Source organism: Rhagoletis pomonella, unplaced genomic scaffold (assembly GCF_013731165.1).
Source record: "Rhagoletis pomonella isolate Grant_MI unplaced genomic scaffold, Rhpom_1.0 Rhpom_scaffold_00013, whole genome shotgun sequence".
Lineage (NCBI taxonomy): Eukaryota > Metazoa > Arthropoda > Insecta > Diptera > Tephritidae > Rhagoletis > Rhagoletis pomonella.
Window position 1 is genome coordinate 11371861 of NW_023458567.1, and position 16574 is coordinate 11388434.

Genomic DNA, 16574 nt, shown 5'->3' on the forward strand with positions numbered 1-16574 from the left:
AACTTTCGCAAGCTATTCAAAGACTGGTGAGATACGAATCCATCCGCGTAGTTATTATTTCGAACGATAGCCTTAATCGAACTTTCCGAAACGTTTTAGGCAGAGGCCGGCATGGAACTTTCATACTTCTTCCTAAAATATAAAAATGAATAAAATATTTTTTAAACGCTACTTTCCCAGAAGGCTGAAACTTAGGTGCGAAGACATTGCCTTAAATCATAAATTCAGCGACATTTTTTTTTTTTTTTTGTTAAGAAAGGCTGTCGAAAAATGCGCGCATTGTCACGTTTTTAGCCAACAGCTGCTGCCAGCAAGTGTTAAAAGTGGCCTGGAAGATTAGTTCCAGATACATATTAACAACAACCTTTTCTTATTTATGTAGTTTATATGTGCAAGTGTATGATTCATGTACATATGTATTTTCATATGTATATATATACATATATCGGCTTATCAGCATGTATTATAGTAGAATACATATTTACATACACGCATGCATATGTGCGCGCAAATTGTCTATTTACACAACTTGCAAATAATTCAATGGCGCGACAAAGAAGGTGCCTAATTAGGTGGCAGCTGTTTGATAGTCAAATGCGAGGAGGTAAAGCGCCAGCAGCGGCAGCGGCGGAACAGTACGAGCAACGAAGTAGCAGTAACTTCAATAAGCGGAGCAGCAGGCAGCTATGGCGTTGATTATACAGGTAGCAGCGCTATCAGTAGCGTCAAAGCAACCAACGGTAAATGCAACCCTCCGACCGCTTGGGCGGCTAAAGCTTCCTACTGCTACTATAAAGCGGGCTCTCTTGTGTCACTCTCTTGCGCTTATTTTGCTTTTTCTTGTTGGCGAGTGCTTAACTGCGCTGAGCGACGCTGACTGGGTGGGGTGGGCGCTGCGAGTACGCCGGAGCTTTCGACGCATTGAGCACCAAACAAGGCAGCTAGCGAGCTTTTTATTCCTCGCTACCCTCCCCCATGGACGCAACCCAGCAGCAAACGTACGTTCATACATAAGTTTGTACGCGATTCACCACTAAACGCCGCACGCCTCGTATGCTCGTTCCTAATTGCCTACGGCTTGGTGCTGAGTATCGCGCTGAACGAACATTCAGTCTCTCAGCGTCGGCGGCCATGTGCGCAGCAGCAGCAGCGCGCAAATCGGAAAAAATTCGCAAAAAATTTCTGTCTGATACACAAAAGGCAGTTAGTAGTAATAAATCGGGAAAGTGAAAAAGTGGCAAATCAAGAAAGCAAACAAAAAAATGCAAGCAGAAAAATTAATTTAAAAATTTTGAAGCGTGGAAGCGTGGTGAAAATCAATCAGAAACGTTGTAAAACGAAACGTGCGAGTTAATGTGACAAAAATGCAAAGTTTTAGGTGAATCTTTTAATTTGCGGGGAAGTTGCGGCGTTTATTAGGTAAATATTGCAGCGCAGGAAAGAAAAAAGGGCACGAAAAAAAATCGTGTGCCAGTAAAGCTGTAAATATTCGCATACACTCATGCATACACAGATGCATCTATGTATCTATGTATGTATATATGTACATATGCATTCAGCGCGTGTTTATTGACGAAAAGCCAAGTGTTTGCAAATTTTCGCAAGGCAGAGGTGAAAAATATATATTTACATATGTATGTACGTATGCAGCTCTAAGCGTGCATATGTACGTAGTTAGTCGTCCTGGCACACAAACATGCACGAAAAATACTCATACACAAACAAGCCTCAAGCACGCAGGGATGCAATGCGGTCCCTTGCTGCTTACTCACTCAAGCATGCACTGGGCGCTGCAGGGTCGCTGGATCGCTGTGTCACAAAAATGCCTGCAAACCAGTCTAGCGGCAGGCAAAAAAATCAAAAAAAAAGTAATAATCAAAGGGACTGAATGCGAAAAACATGCACCAGCATAGTAAAGGCATTCAGAAAGGCTGGCGAAAGGATAACGAAAACGAAGCAAATAGGTAAATCAGCGAAAGCGAAACCGGAAAAGAGGCGTGCGTAGGATTTTAGGCTGATGAGTAGGCAAAAAGTACTTTTTTCTAAATTTTTATTTTTTTTGAAAATTGAGCTTGGCTGCTATTCTTCTTGGCATAGATTTTAGGACAAAATGTTTTAGAGACTTTTACGTTGGTGACGAAGTTTTGCCTAAGAAGAGCACTAGTAGAATTTTTCGAATAAAATTTTAAACGTCTCCTGACCTTCCAAATTGGCTTTTAGTGCGGTCTCCAAACGATCCTTTCAGGCGGGAGCAGATGGTTTAAAATGTTTAACGAAAATATTTTCCATGAAATTTTACCACATACTTAAGTATGTACATGCATCCATTATAAAATGAAAATAAGCTAAAAGCTCAGTTAGCCTAGACTTAACTTAACTTAACTTACTATAAGAAATCATCAATGATTACTCAACACGTCAACTTAAGCGAAGAGCGTAAATATTTTGTTTTTGTGTTTTCTTTTTCAATTGTTTAACAGTTCGCCGCCTAAAATGCCACATAAAAAATTCATGCAAACAAAAATGTTTGCGTTCATTTATTTTTAAGAAATACAAAAATGAGAGTCTGACCGCTCTCAATTTCCGTAAGGCCGTAACTTAAGAATCTAAAATTTACAGGTTGTTAAGTTGCTTACGGTAAGTTAAGTTTTAGCCAGCCCCCAACACAGTTTTTCATTAACAGGTTGGCCAAAATATTAAGTTAAGTTAAGGAAATTAATTAAATCTAGACTAACTGAGCTTTAACTCTTGCGAGTGTTATGTTACATATACCGTCACTAGACACGAATAAAGGCGCGAGCTCAAAAGTTGACGGCGAAAAAAGACGCATAAAAAAACTTCAGCGTCAAAAAGCTTAAACAGACGGAAGCGTTGATCGGGATTAACTGGGACTTAATCCGGATCAACTGCAGTTAATTCCCGAGTTGATCCGGATCAACGCTGCCGTCTGTTTAAGCTCAAAGACGCTTAACACACCTCGCCGAAGTTTTTCATAAGCATCTTTTTTCGCAAAATTTTTTTACGCGCCTTTTTTCGCCGTCAAAACACTAGCGCGCCTTTATTCGTGTGTAGTGACGATACTTTTAGAAAATGTTAACAGTGAAATTTGTGGTTTTTGACTTTTTTCTTTAATAAAAATATCTTTGTATGAAAAAAGTAATGAAACACTAATTCTAAAACTTAAAGTAAATAAATGAAATTAAAGAATATTGAATATTTTTTATATATTTTAATTAAACCATTTGAAATAAAAATGCTGGGTGGTTCATCTACTTCATTTCGCTCTTATAGATTTTTTCCAAACTACATAGTTCTAATTTATAAAAAATATTTTTTTTAATGAGAAAATTTAAAATCGTCTTATTTTTTGCAAAATGTTTCAGTAAATATGGAATTAAAAAATTTAATTAAATTAAAAAAATGTAAATATATAATAAAATGTAATAAAAAATTTATTTACTTAAGTATGCTTTTTATAAAGTTTTTATTATTTCGTTTGCCTTTACTAAAGCTCTTTGGTTTACAAATAACAATTTCTCTAGACAGTAAAAATATAAAAATAAAAAATAAAATCTTAAAACTAACTGATTCAATAAATTTTTTTTTAAGACTAAAAAGATGTGAATCACGTGCTTATATTCAATACCCTCTATCTGCCATTATCCTAAAAACTTGTTCTTATATGTATTATTATAAGCTCTCGCTATACATATGTGCATACAGGGGCGAAAAAATAAATAGCATTCCTTAGCCATTTACCCTTCGTTTATTTAATGTTTATAATTTTTTTTTATAAAAGTGCAGCTCGTTATCTAACAAAAATCATGTAAGTCACAATTTAAAACTTTTTACAAAAATTAGGAAAATTCGACAAGATTTCAAAAAATTTTTGAGCTTTTTAGTTAGATTTCTTAGAAACATTCTCAGTATGGAGTTTTAGTATAATCAAGTGCAAGTTTGAAGTAGCTATGGCTGACTGTTGGTTTTTGGATTTTTTTTTTTTTTTGCTGAAAGATGTTGCTCATTTTCTCCATACACAAACATTCCCATGGAAGAAAATGCCAAAAAGCAGCGGTACGTCCAGCTACTTCAAACCTGCTCTTTATGATACCAAAATTTAATTCTAAAAAATCCAATTAAAAAGTTGAAAATTTAATAAATGTTCATCAAAATTTTAAATTTTTTAATTGGATTTTCTTGTTTATTTATTTATCTTATTTAATTGGATTTTCTTATTTCTGTTTATTAAAACATTTTTTCAACAAGACAAATAGCCACCGCATTTATGTTCATTTTTAATAAATAAGAAATAGAAGAGCAATAGCGATTAAAAAAATTGCAAAAATATTCTCCAAAACGAACTGGGCTTGTATTGACTACAAGACCAAAAAAGCTTGTTTTTTACGAAAAATATACTGTGTGGACTTACATACATATGTATCTACATTTGCGTTTTTATTTGCTCAAATATAAAAAAAAAAAAATATTCTTTTTCAAAAATGCTGAAAATGGTAATTTATACAAAAAACACAACCACAAATAAATTCAAAATATTTTTTAATAAACTGTTGTTTTTAAATTAAATGTTTCATAACTTTAATATTTCAAGGTATGTATATTCCTTCAAAAATAAAAAAATAAAAAAGATGCATGTCAAAGCTGGTTTATTATTTAGTTTTTAAAAGTCTCTCTAAGCAATTTACAGTAATTTTTACCAAAAATTTATTTATCAAAGTACATACTTATGTTGATCTTTGCCTAATTTTAAACAAGCCAATTAGGTTAAGAAATTATTTAAATTTGTTTTTAATGTATAATATGCAGGTAAAAATTATTATTTAATTTCTTGAAGGCTTCTTTCAAGAAAACAAATTCTGGAAATTTAAAAATCTATTTTTTTCGACCAAACTATTTTGGGTGACTTAGGTAATTTTTTAAAGAAAAGAGGTTCTGCAAATTTCTTAAAAAACATATAAGGCTAAGCAATATATTTAGGTAAACAAATAATTTATTTATGTGTTTTTTTATATATGTATGTAATATGCAGGTAAAAATATTTTTTTCTGTTTTAAGTCTTCTTTCAAGAAAAAACTCAAAAATTTTAAAAATCTATTTTTTCGTCCAAAATATTTTGGATGACCCAGGTAATTTTTGAAGCAAATGAGGTTCTGGCGATTTCTTAACAAAACATATTAGATTAAGCAATGTGAGGCCTTCTAAAAAAATAAGAATAATAAAATTATTACATAGTTCAAATAAAAATTAAAAAATGTAAATAAAACATTCAATAGAAACTAAAAAAAATTACTTATTTTTCGCTAAAATTTCTAGAAGTTTCTTTAAAAAAGTTAAGGTTAAATTTAAATTAGCTTTTTATTAAACAAATTAGGGCTTAATATTTTTTTTATCTAGGTAGTTGCGTTACAATTTTTTAAATAAAAAAAATTTTAATCTACTCTTATACTACTTTTCTGGTCTCTTTACGCCCAAAGAAAAAAAAAATAGCTTTACCTTTTTACTTTCAAATATCTCATAATGTGTCTAACTTTATAGAGTCCGATTTGCATTATTAACCGATATTTCTTTTGTTACGTACTCACTTTTTACATTTGGTATTCAAAGGGTTAATTATGCAAGTAAAGTAAACTAAAATTGATAAATAAATGATAAATCTAATTAGCATAATAATATTACATTTACAATATGATAACGTGTAATATTTACAAGTAAACAACAATGTACGTCAAAGGAATGGTATCGTAAATTTAACGGTAAATAAATATATTTACATGTATGCATATGTATAACCGCACTTTTTTTATCCATTCACAGGTGTATGTATACATATGTATGTATGTTCATATATGCTTCCTAGACATTTTTCGTTAATATGTAGATTGATATTAAAAAAATTAAAAATATCTATGAAATATTAAAAAAAAATATTATTAATGCTTTTTTTTAATTTCGGATGTTTTTTTTTTGCAATATCAAAAGAAAAGAATCATGCAAAAAATTTGAAGGTGATATTCATAAAATTTTACTTGAGTTTATTCTATTTCTAGCAAAACATACAATTTTTTTCAAAAAATTTAATATTTTTTTTAAGTTGCATTAAAAATTTAACCAATATCTAATATATTGCAGAGTTTTTTAACTTCAATTTAGACCTAAGAGTTTCCAAATTCCGCTCAAAAATTAAAAAAAAAATTAGAAACCACTGATTATTGAAAAAAAACGCCATTTAGAAGTAAAACATCAAAATTACCTTTTCGTTTAGTACGATAATAGCAGAAAATCTCTAAAATACTCAAGCATCCGTTAGAGGCGTTAACAAGCCGCGTATGAAAAAGCTGAGAATGTCGAAATGGTGAAAAAAACATTTTGTGGCGCATTCAACGCCTCGTTTAAATTGTTTTTCTTTGTTTTTACTTTGTGCTCTATTTTACTGATTTCCATGTTAACAGCTGTTAGTGTTGGCATACTTTTAGGCGTAGTTTCAAGGATTGTTTCAGTGGCGGTCCTCCTACATACAAACAAACAAACAAATATTGCGGTGGATTTCTTTCATTTATTTTGTTTTAGTTTGTGAAGAGTGAAAGCAAGTAGTAGCAGGTTGAATGGAAAGTGATTGCATACTTGTAGGCGGTGTGCGGTTAGTGAAAGTGGATTTATTTTTTGGTTTTTGAACATACAATTTGAAATGGGTGGAGCTTAGAATTTTGCATTAAAAATTAAAACAAGGAGAAAACATATTTTTGTCCATGACTTTTTAATTAGGGTAATGTATGCATGCAAGTTTTTTATGCAGGCAACCAAAAAGATTTTAAATTCAAGATTACCAAATTTGCAATTTTTATAAAAATAAAAAATTTCAAAAAAATCAAATGTTTCGAAAATGCCAAGTGAGTTAAAATAAATACAGATACTTAAAGAACTTAATTTCATAAGCACTTTTTTTTTTTAATTTCATAAGCATTTTTTAGCTCAAATACAAATTTGAGTTTTTCAATATCATTCATTAAAGGTTCTTTAAAAAAAAAGAATGCATAACAGTAAAAAAATTTAAACAAAACATGTATGAAGAAAATAAACAACCACATAAAAAAATTATTTAATAAAAAAAAGTATAATAAAAAATGAATACATGTGACATGTGGATTTTTCTTTACATGTAAAACCAACAACTACTATTAGCCTTCAAAAACTAGTTCTAAAAGCGTTTCACAAAATAAAGTAAGGATATTTTTCACAAACTGTTATACGAGATAAAAAACGGTTCAAAATGAACAATTTATTTGAAATTCAATTTGGGCCATAATAATAATAATAATAAAATATTTTATTTAAAAGTATTTGACTTAAATAAAATTCAAATACTGATATACAGATGTTATAACAGTTTAGATTTATGTTTGATTTCTTAAAATAACTGCTATTTTGAATTCAAGGGTAATTTAAATAATATTAATATTAATATTACTGGACCAACAACAACACTTACTGGACCAACAACAACACTTACTGGACGTCCGGCGCGGAGAACAATTAACGAGATAATGAGAAACTGACGAAACGAGTTGCTTACTTTTAACAGCTTTTTCACAGAAAACTAGTTTTCGCACGTAAGCTCCCTTTTCGTAGACCAGGTCACATATGTTTTTCAGTAATGTGCAACTAAAAATCGACTATGCAAAACGAAAATATGAGGAACTGATTTGAAAATAGTTAAAAAAGAAATAAAAATAAAACTTGTATACGAGTATATTAAAACTGTTATACACATTTTTTACAGAACATGTAGAGGCAAAGCAAAGTTAATAATTGAGAAACTGATTTTTATCAAAATTGGCTGTCAAATTTAAGTCAAAATTAAATTTAAAATAATAATAAAAAAAGTTTTAACTTCCAATTTACAGTTACAGGATAATTAAAAATTAATTAAAAAAAATTTTATACCAACTGTCTGTCATACAGAACTTCTAACGAAAGTGGAAGAAGCAGATGTAAGGAAAAGTGCAGAGAAAATTTAAAGCTGATTTGGCAACCTTGAATGAAAAAAGACGAATATTGTTTTACAGGTTTTATAACAGTTTCGACTAGATATTCAGTTTATTTAAAAACTATTTATTACATCGTTGATGAAGTGAAAAACAAAATCGCTTTTTAAACCGAAGCTGAAAAAATGTTATACTAACTGTTATACACAGTTGTAGTGAGCGAAATGCGAGGAATGGAGACAAAATATTAGACGGCGATATTAAAATATATTTTAGTGATCATTCAAATCGAAGAAATCTGTTAAAAATCGTATAACAGTTCTAGTTTTCAAGATAAATTTTTTTATGTAAAATAGTATTTTTGGTTCAAAATTATATACATATTTAAACAAAATAACTAGTTAATAATTTGTTATAAAATTTTTATTTGATTAAAAATGTCAAATGTAAAACTGTTATACCGATTAGTTTAAAGTTTGCAAATAAAAAAATAGGAAAATGAAAAACAACTGTTTCACAGTTTTGAGGAAATAATAGTATTGAGGAGACAAAAAATTCCGAAAAGAATATCTTTAAATTTAAAATTTTTTGGTTGCTCCCAAGTTTCGTACTTTTCCCTCTACATTCTATACCCTTGTTTAATTTTCTTCACATACTACTACCTGAAGCTTATCCTCCTCTTCAAAAATACATCCCTTCCCAAATCAATTCCGTTTCATCCATTCACTTCCTTTGAACTCCCACAGCATTGCCGTTGGTCAAGAGCTCATTCAATCGCTTAAGTCCTTCAGTCAGCTTCAACTTCCGCCATGTCTGCTAGCCCCTTGGCTAAACATTACTCAGCCAGCCAGGCCAACTAGTCAGTGAAGCAATCAATCAGTCATTTTGTATACCCGCTGGGCAAGTCATACGTACATACATACATAGTTCTCTGTAGCAATCGCTGCCCGTCATGTCCTTTCTTTGTCATCCATTTGTTGCTGCTTTGTTGTGGTCTTCTCGAAATTGCTACACACAGCTTTTTGCTGTAAAATTTTCATGCAATAAGAGATGAACTTTGGCAAGCGCTTGATTTGTGTGCGTTTGCTGTGGAGGCATGTGCAGGGACCCAGCGTTGATTGTGTATGGCTTTTATCTTCCTGCATCTTTGTAATGGCTAGACGCTCAATGGACTTTTGTTGCAAAGAGGGAAACATTTCTAGTCTAGAATAGTGAAGCAAATCTAAATGAATTGATTGCAACAAAGTCAACTGCTGCCAAATCATAATTTTCATTCGAAAATTGCATTTTTCTCCAAAAATCTAAAATTTTACAAATATGATGAATCTTCCTCAAAAAAAAAAAAGAAAGAAAAAAAATAACCTTCATGTAAATTTTGCATATGCCATAAAGTGGAAAGCGCAGCAAAAAAAATCGAGCAAATAAAAATATTTGCAATGCAATAAAATTTTTTGAAGCATTTCGTTGCAGTCGTGAAAATGTGCAGACAGTCAAAAAACAATATTTACAAAATTTTATTCTAATGGGTGAATAAATAAATATTTGTGTAGTGAATTGCTATTCACTACATGGATCGTTTGGTTAAGGCAATATGTATGTACATATACAAAATTTACACAAGCTACTTTGCGGGTGGAATAGCAGGAAGGTGGAAATTTTAGAAAAATAGTGACACATGCTGAACCGAATGTATTTTCAATAGGGTATAATTTATTGACGTTCCAGTCGGCGAACAATTGTAATTTCCAGACGGGTGAATTTTATGAGGAAGTGCAGGAAAAATATAAGGAAAGGATTTGTACACATGTATGTATATATATGTACGAGGGGAGGCTTAAAAGTTTTGAGCCTAAGTAATTTTGTCGCATACTAGACGCAACAAAAATTAGTAGGTGACACCGCTAAAAGGACTATTCTGCGCTGGTAACTCAAATTTTGTAACCGGTAAATAAAGTTCCTGCCAATTTTTAAAACCATTTCTTTTGTATCCGGTACATTTTTAACCATCTCATAAGTAGGTAATAGAATACATATTGCCCTGCGATATATGCAACACCAGAATTTCTACAAAACTTCATAGCTGAATTGCTGAATAAATTAAAACGTTACCAAAGGTACCTAAAATTGCGGTTTCAAGAAGTGGTGACAAGTTTTTGTAACGAAATTTCCCTGTAAGTGTCACCGATGTCTTGTCCTGCATGTCACTAATTACTAATATTCTGGGTAGTATAAATACCGAATTTTATGTCATTAACATCGTTATGCTTTCAAGGAAATATTTGAAGAGATGAGCTGGCTGTTTCCCAATTTGAAGAGAAACTTCCGAGGACGAGGTGTGAAAAAGAAGTGAAGACGCCAGTAGAGACAAAAACGGCGAAATTTTTTTCAGTGAACTTATGGGTCTTTATGATAAATGTAAGAACTGCATTGAAGTAGAGTGAGATTATGGAAAATAAAATTTGTATACACTTCTAGCAGCTATTTAATACCCCAAATTCAAAACTTTTCATCCTGCCCTCGTATGTGTTTACAAAATAATATAAACTAAAGTGTTAGATACAATATTTTACAAATTAGATGCATTGCGATAAGTTTTAAGCACTCGGGAAATGGTAAACATGCAGTTTTACATTTGGAATTTCAGCGCAAAATATAGCAAAACTGTTATACGCTGTGTTAAAACTGTTGTACACCTTATTACAAACTGTTATACTTTTATAACAAAACACACGTTTTTTATGCAGGAAATTCGCTCTCACGCACGAATAAACTGTTATAAAGTGTTATAGAAAGCGCTATACAAACTGTTATACACGTTTTTGAAAGTAACCAACATTTTTCCATCAAAAATTTTGTCTTAAAATTGTATGCAACTCTTATAAAGGGTTTTAAAAAGCATCTACAAACTATTATACACTTTTATAACAGAAAGGGAGGTATTTTTCCAGAATTTTTTTCGCATGCTTCATAAAATGTGTTATAAATTGTTGTAGAAACTGATATACTATAGTGTTATATGAAACTGTTATACAATTTTATAACACTTGATAACCTTATTTTACTAAAATTCAAAATTATTTAAAAAAAATTTCATGTTTAAAAAATTGTTGTACCTCAATTGCCGACAAGCTCTATTAATCTCCTTTTTGAATGTAAACTTTTATAGGACGGTTTGAAAACTGTTATAAAAGAGTCGATATTGCGTTATACAAAACTTTACAGTGATTTCGAAAGCTTTAATTGCTTTATTAAACTTGATGCGCACAGGCTGCCTTAGGCTATGAAAAAACTGTTATACAAAAAGCTACCAACATTTATCGTGCTAAAGAAAAAAATTAAAGAAATATTTCGTGCATGTAAATTGTTATAAAAAGTGTCTTATCTCAGCTTATTTTTAGTATTTTACAATAATATTTTGAAGTTACTCGAAGATATAGCGAAATTCTGTTATTATCAAACATATTAAAAGCTTCTTGCCATCGCATATTTTACTTTTATGTATCCGTTAGTAGTTTTAAACTGTTATACAAAGTGTTATAGTAATTATTTTAATAAATTTTTAGCTAAGATAAATTAAAAAAATAAAAATAAATAAAAACTATATTTTTTCACCGCGATCACTTTTTCGGTTCTTTAAACCCTACTTCAACTGTTATACAAAACTACAAATTTCCAAAATCCTTCTGCCATTCCGTTTGTTGCTCTATGTATTGACATACGAATTTAACATGTTGATTAACGCCCTTTTAAATCAAACTGTTATACAAAGTGTTATACTAATAGGTTTAACTAATTTTTACCTAAAATTAATATTATATGTATTGGCATTTGATTTAATATGTTGTATTTTAAATCTGTTATACAAAATTTTAAACAAAATGTTATACTTTTATGTTTAATGATTTCTAACAAAAATTATTTTCCATACATTTTGTATAAAAATCTCTGTTTAAAGTAATATGAAAGCCTGCTTTTGGATGTTTGTAGGAAATGTTTGTGCGTACAATTGTTATAAAAATTGTTATACAGCGCCATATGCATTTTCACTACCTTTGGACATTCCAAATTTTAGTTGAAATTAGTAAATTTACTACAGCAATTTACTATACCCCACCGTTTGAGTTTGATTCTGTTATACTTACGGTGACCATATTAACCAACGTAAAATAAACGATTTTTTTTTCATAATACATACATCCAATTGTATGATAAAAGTACCATACCCATATCGTAATTTAAATCAAATATTTACCAGTTAATTAACCGATTCCGAAAAATGAAGCCAAAGTCCTTTCAAGGACTTCGCCATCCTTTGCTGCCTAAATGCGTTTATCATATTCATATTGCACGCCGAAGCCGGCACACAGTGGTTCAAAATTGGAATTTAATGTTCATAATTCACCGTAGTCTTCATTTTTCAACCAACTTTTACTAAAAACCCAAAAAATAATTTATTTTGGTGAACATTTTTTTATAACATTTTTTTTTTTTGTAATTTTTTCATTTTGGGGAACCATTTAATCGTTTTCTTCAAAATTGCCACTTTTTCTGCATGTTGTACAACAAAATTTAATATAATGAAATAAAACTTTACAAATTAGGCTCAACTGGTCTCTTGCAAATATACATAAGCTTTCATAAAAAAAAGATCAAATTAAGTGAAAAAATGAAGGCTCCAGTGAATTACGAACACTAAATGCCAGTCTTAAACCACTGTGCAGCAGGCGGTTTATTGTTCTCTTTCAGTGGAACTGGAAACTCAGCGTGCAACACGATCCTGGGCATAACTTTCCCTGTACTCTATAGATTATGCAAAGATTACCTATTAAATAAAAACCCTTAAGTGCAGTGCGAAACGAAATGGCGAAGATTTTCATTATATTTTATAAGAGACATTTTTATTTTTCATATTCTGTATTTAAAAATTAATCTCTGAAAAATGCAGAGCTGACTTAAAGGACAGGTTAAGAAATAAAGGACAAAAGGCGTCCTTTATTTATTTTGAAAAAAAATTTAAAGGACCGGGGATTAAAATAACTGTCCTTTAAAATAAAGGACGGATGGTCACCGTAGTTATACTGGTCGAATTAGCAACTTTTTTTACGAATACAAGAAAAAAATTATCAAACAATTTTCCTGCGAAAATCACAATTGAATATTCACCCGCTGTCAAATCAAAAATATTAAAAATTACCTGAGGCCATGAAACAGCCACTGCTGATATTAACGTGGAAGTTTGCCGGCCACTGAGTAATACAGTTTTGGCAAACTTTTAATTCGCGAAGTGTTTGGAAATATTACGATTGATGATTTTGGGTACATGCAAGTAACTGAGGATTCCAATTCGCCAGCAATAACTTGATATTTTTTATCTAAGCATTGTTGTTTCAAACAACAGTCTACCTTTGTTCATGGGCAGACAAGGACCTCCTTTTCTATCACAGTGTAGTACTTCTACTTGGCATATAAAACAATTTGTGTTCCTATTAAAAAAAGAATGATTTAATTTTTCATTACTACATATACATAAATAAATTACTACTCTGAATTTAGCTATCTCTTTTCTGCCTAAAAATTCCTATACCATTTACAAACTCAACCGATCGATAAGCCCACGCGCGAGTGCTTACCATGATCAGTGATCCCACTTCCTTTATCTACATACTTTGAATTTTATCTCAACTCATGGAAAATGATTCTGATTTAAACTCATTTGCATAAGACAAAATATTCCGTAAACAAATATTTATTCTTCTGTACATCAAAGATTGTATATATTTATGTAGTACGTGGCGCGAGTATGACTTAATTATCATGAATTTATTCTGCCACTCTTTCGGAGATCACTAAACTCCCCCAAAAAAGTGCTGACAACGCGGCGATCTCTAAGCAAATCGCAAATGGTTGCGGTGGATCGATATCCGTCTGCCGCTGAATGATAAATATCCAAAACGTTTGCATTTTATTGCATTATTTTAACGATCATCGAACGCGAAATGCGAGTAGCTAGTCACTCACTGCAGCGCAGCGTCTGTCGCAAGTGGTGATCGTTGCGCGTTTTTTTGATTGTTCATTTACTTTTTTCTACACCGCACAGACGATAAACAATTTAGCGCGCCGTTTTCAATTTTTGTTTTAAGCTTTTTACCACTTTTCAATTTTAATTTTTTTTTTTTGTTTTAAATTTTGTCGGTACACAGAGAACCAGATCAGCGGTAGCGGCGAGAACAAAGAGGAGGAATTGTGAAACGGACACTGAGAAAGAGATTGCGCGAGTAGATTTATGAAGAAATGCATAGAGCAAAGACACGAAAGAGAGGTTTGTTGCGGCGAGGCGTATATAAAAATTTGGAGCAACACGCTAAGTCAAATTGATTGATAGCTGCTACATAGCAAGGCAATTCGAGTCGATTCGAATGCGCCAAACAGTGAAAATGGTTGAAAAAAGCTGCAGACTGCAGGTGGGAGAGTGGTAGGTAGGCGTTGCAGTGCTAACAGTATGCCATGAGTATAGTGGCGGAGAGTGTGCGAGGTAGCGTAAATTATGCATTGAGTGCTGTGTGTTTTTTTTCGCGCGCGAGGATTATCTGAAATCGAGGTGCGTGCGAGTGTGTTGTGGGGGGTTGTGAGTGATTGCTAGCAAATTGCTTATGCACTTGCATGTATGTATATATGTACATACATACATGAATTGCTTGTACTTCGTGTTATTTATTTATATATGTACATATTTAATTTTTATTTGTGTTTATAAATTCTTAGCTTTGCTTGGTTTTTATTTTGCTTTTTGAATTTGAGAAACAGACGCCAAAGATTCTATCGTTGTTTGGTTTTGGCTGATTGCTGCAATGTAGATATGTAATTTTTTTTTTTTTGTTTTCTTTGCGCTTAAGCAACTTTCGCTCTCATTTGCAGCAGTGGGGTGTACTTACGCTACTTTGGTTAGAAGGTAATTTTATGTAAGAGGGGATATTAAAAAAACCCAAAAAATTAAAAAAATATATGAAATATTAAAAAAATGTAAAACTAAAAAAAAAATTTTATAAATAAATGCAATTAATTTAATTTATTTCATTTCATTTAAATAAAAAAATTAAAATTAAATCGAAAAGGGTAGGAAATAAAAGTTACAAGAGAGATAATATAAGGAATCAAATTTTATCAGATACAATTTTTCGTTAACTTTAAAAGAAATAGTACTTAAATCAGAAATTAAAAACTTAATTTGATTGTACAAAATTTTGAAAAAAAAAAATAAAATATATCGAAATTAAAAGTTAAAATGTTAAAAATAAAATTTTAAATGATAACAAAATTGATTTCAAAGTTTCGGTTAACTTTTCAAATTAAATTCAAATTGAGTTTGAGGTCGTTTTAATGAAAAATATTTGTGGTAAACTACAAAAATACACAAAAGGCCAAAAGTAACCAAAACTTTTCAAATTACAAGAATAATCGCAAAAACAAAAAATACTTAGGAAAATCAGAACGAAATAACAAATAAAAAATTAAAAACATAGTAATTAAAAAAATTTTTAAGAAACAACAAAAAAGAGAGTGTCCGACATTCATTCGAACAATACAATAACAATAACAAATTTGTTTCAAAGTTTGATTTTCGATGCAGAAATGCATCTAGGTGCTCTAGGAACATTTCTGCATCAAAAAGAGATTTTTTTTTTTAAATTTCGCTTACATTTTTTTTGGCGGTTAGGGCTCGAAATTTTCAATGAACTCAAAGGGTTGTCTGGTATTTTTATTTTTATGTTAAAAAATATGTATATTTCACAGTTCATCACGTTTCCCACCCGTCACAACGGATTGGCCCTTATGCTATTGAGTAATCGAATAAAAAACTTCTCTGTCTCTCCAGTACCTCCGCAAATTTATTGCTCAGAGAAATTATGTATATGAGTGTGTACCCTAACAAAGATAACACTTTAGACCAATAACAACAAACAAAATGCAGGCGGCAGCAAATAATATGTATGTACATTAGGGTGATCCAAAAATACACGTAAAGTAAAGTCGGCATTCTTATGCTCTCACCGCCTAGGATTGACCTATACCGAAAAAAATATACCACTATTTTTTATTTTAAAATCAAAAATATCTAGAGGTCGCTCAAATATTTCCAAAAAGTTGTCCATGTATTTTGTATAGGGAAAATTTAACTCTTCGTAGAAATGGTACAGAATTATTAAAAATCAATATTTTTCTCTCGGAGAACTCTGTTTCTCTGCAGCGATTCCCAACAATAATACTCAATTGTTTATTAAACCATTTTTTCATCGCAACTATAATTTATAGGTCCGCCAAGAACCCACAAAAACCCCGAAAAGTTCAATGGGGGACCAATAAAAAATGGTTAGTATTAAAAAATGGTTAAATAAATAATTGGGTATTATTATTGAAAGTCTCCGGAAGATAACCAGAGTTTTCCGATCGAAAAATATTGATTTTCAAGAATTCTATACCATTTCTAGGAAAAGTTTGTTTTTTTTCCATATAAAAATACATGGAAAACTTTGAGCGCTTTGAGCGGCCTCTAAATATTTTTTGATTTCAAAATAA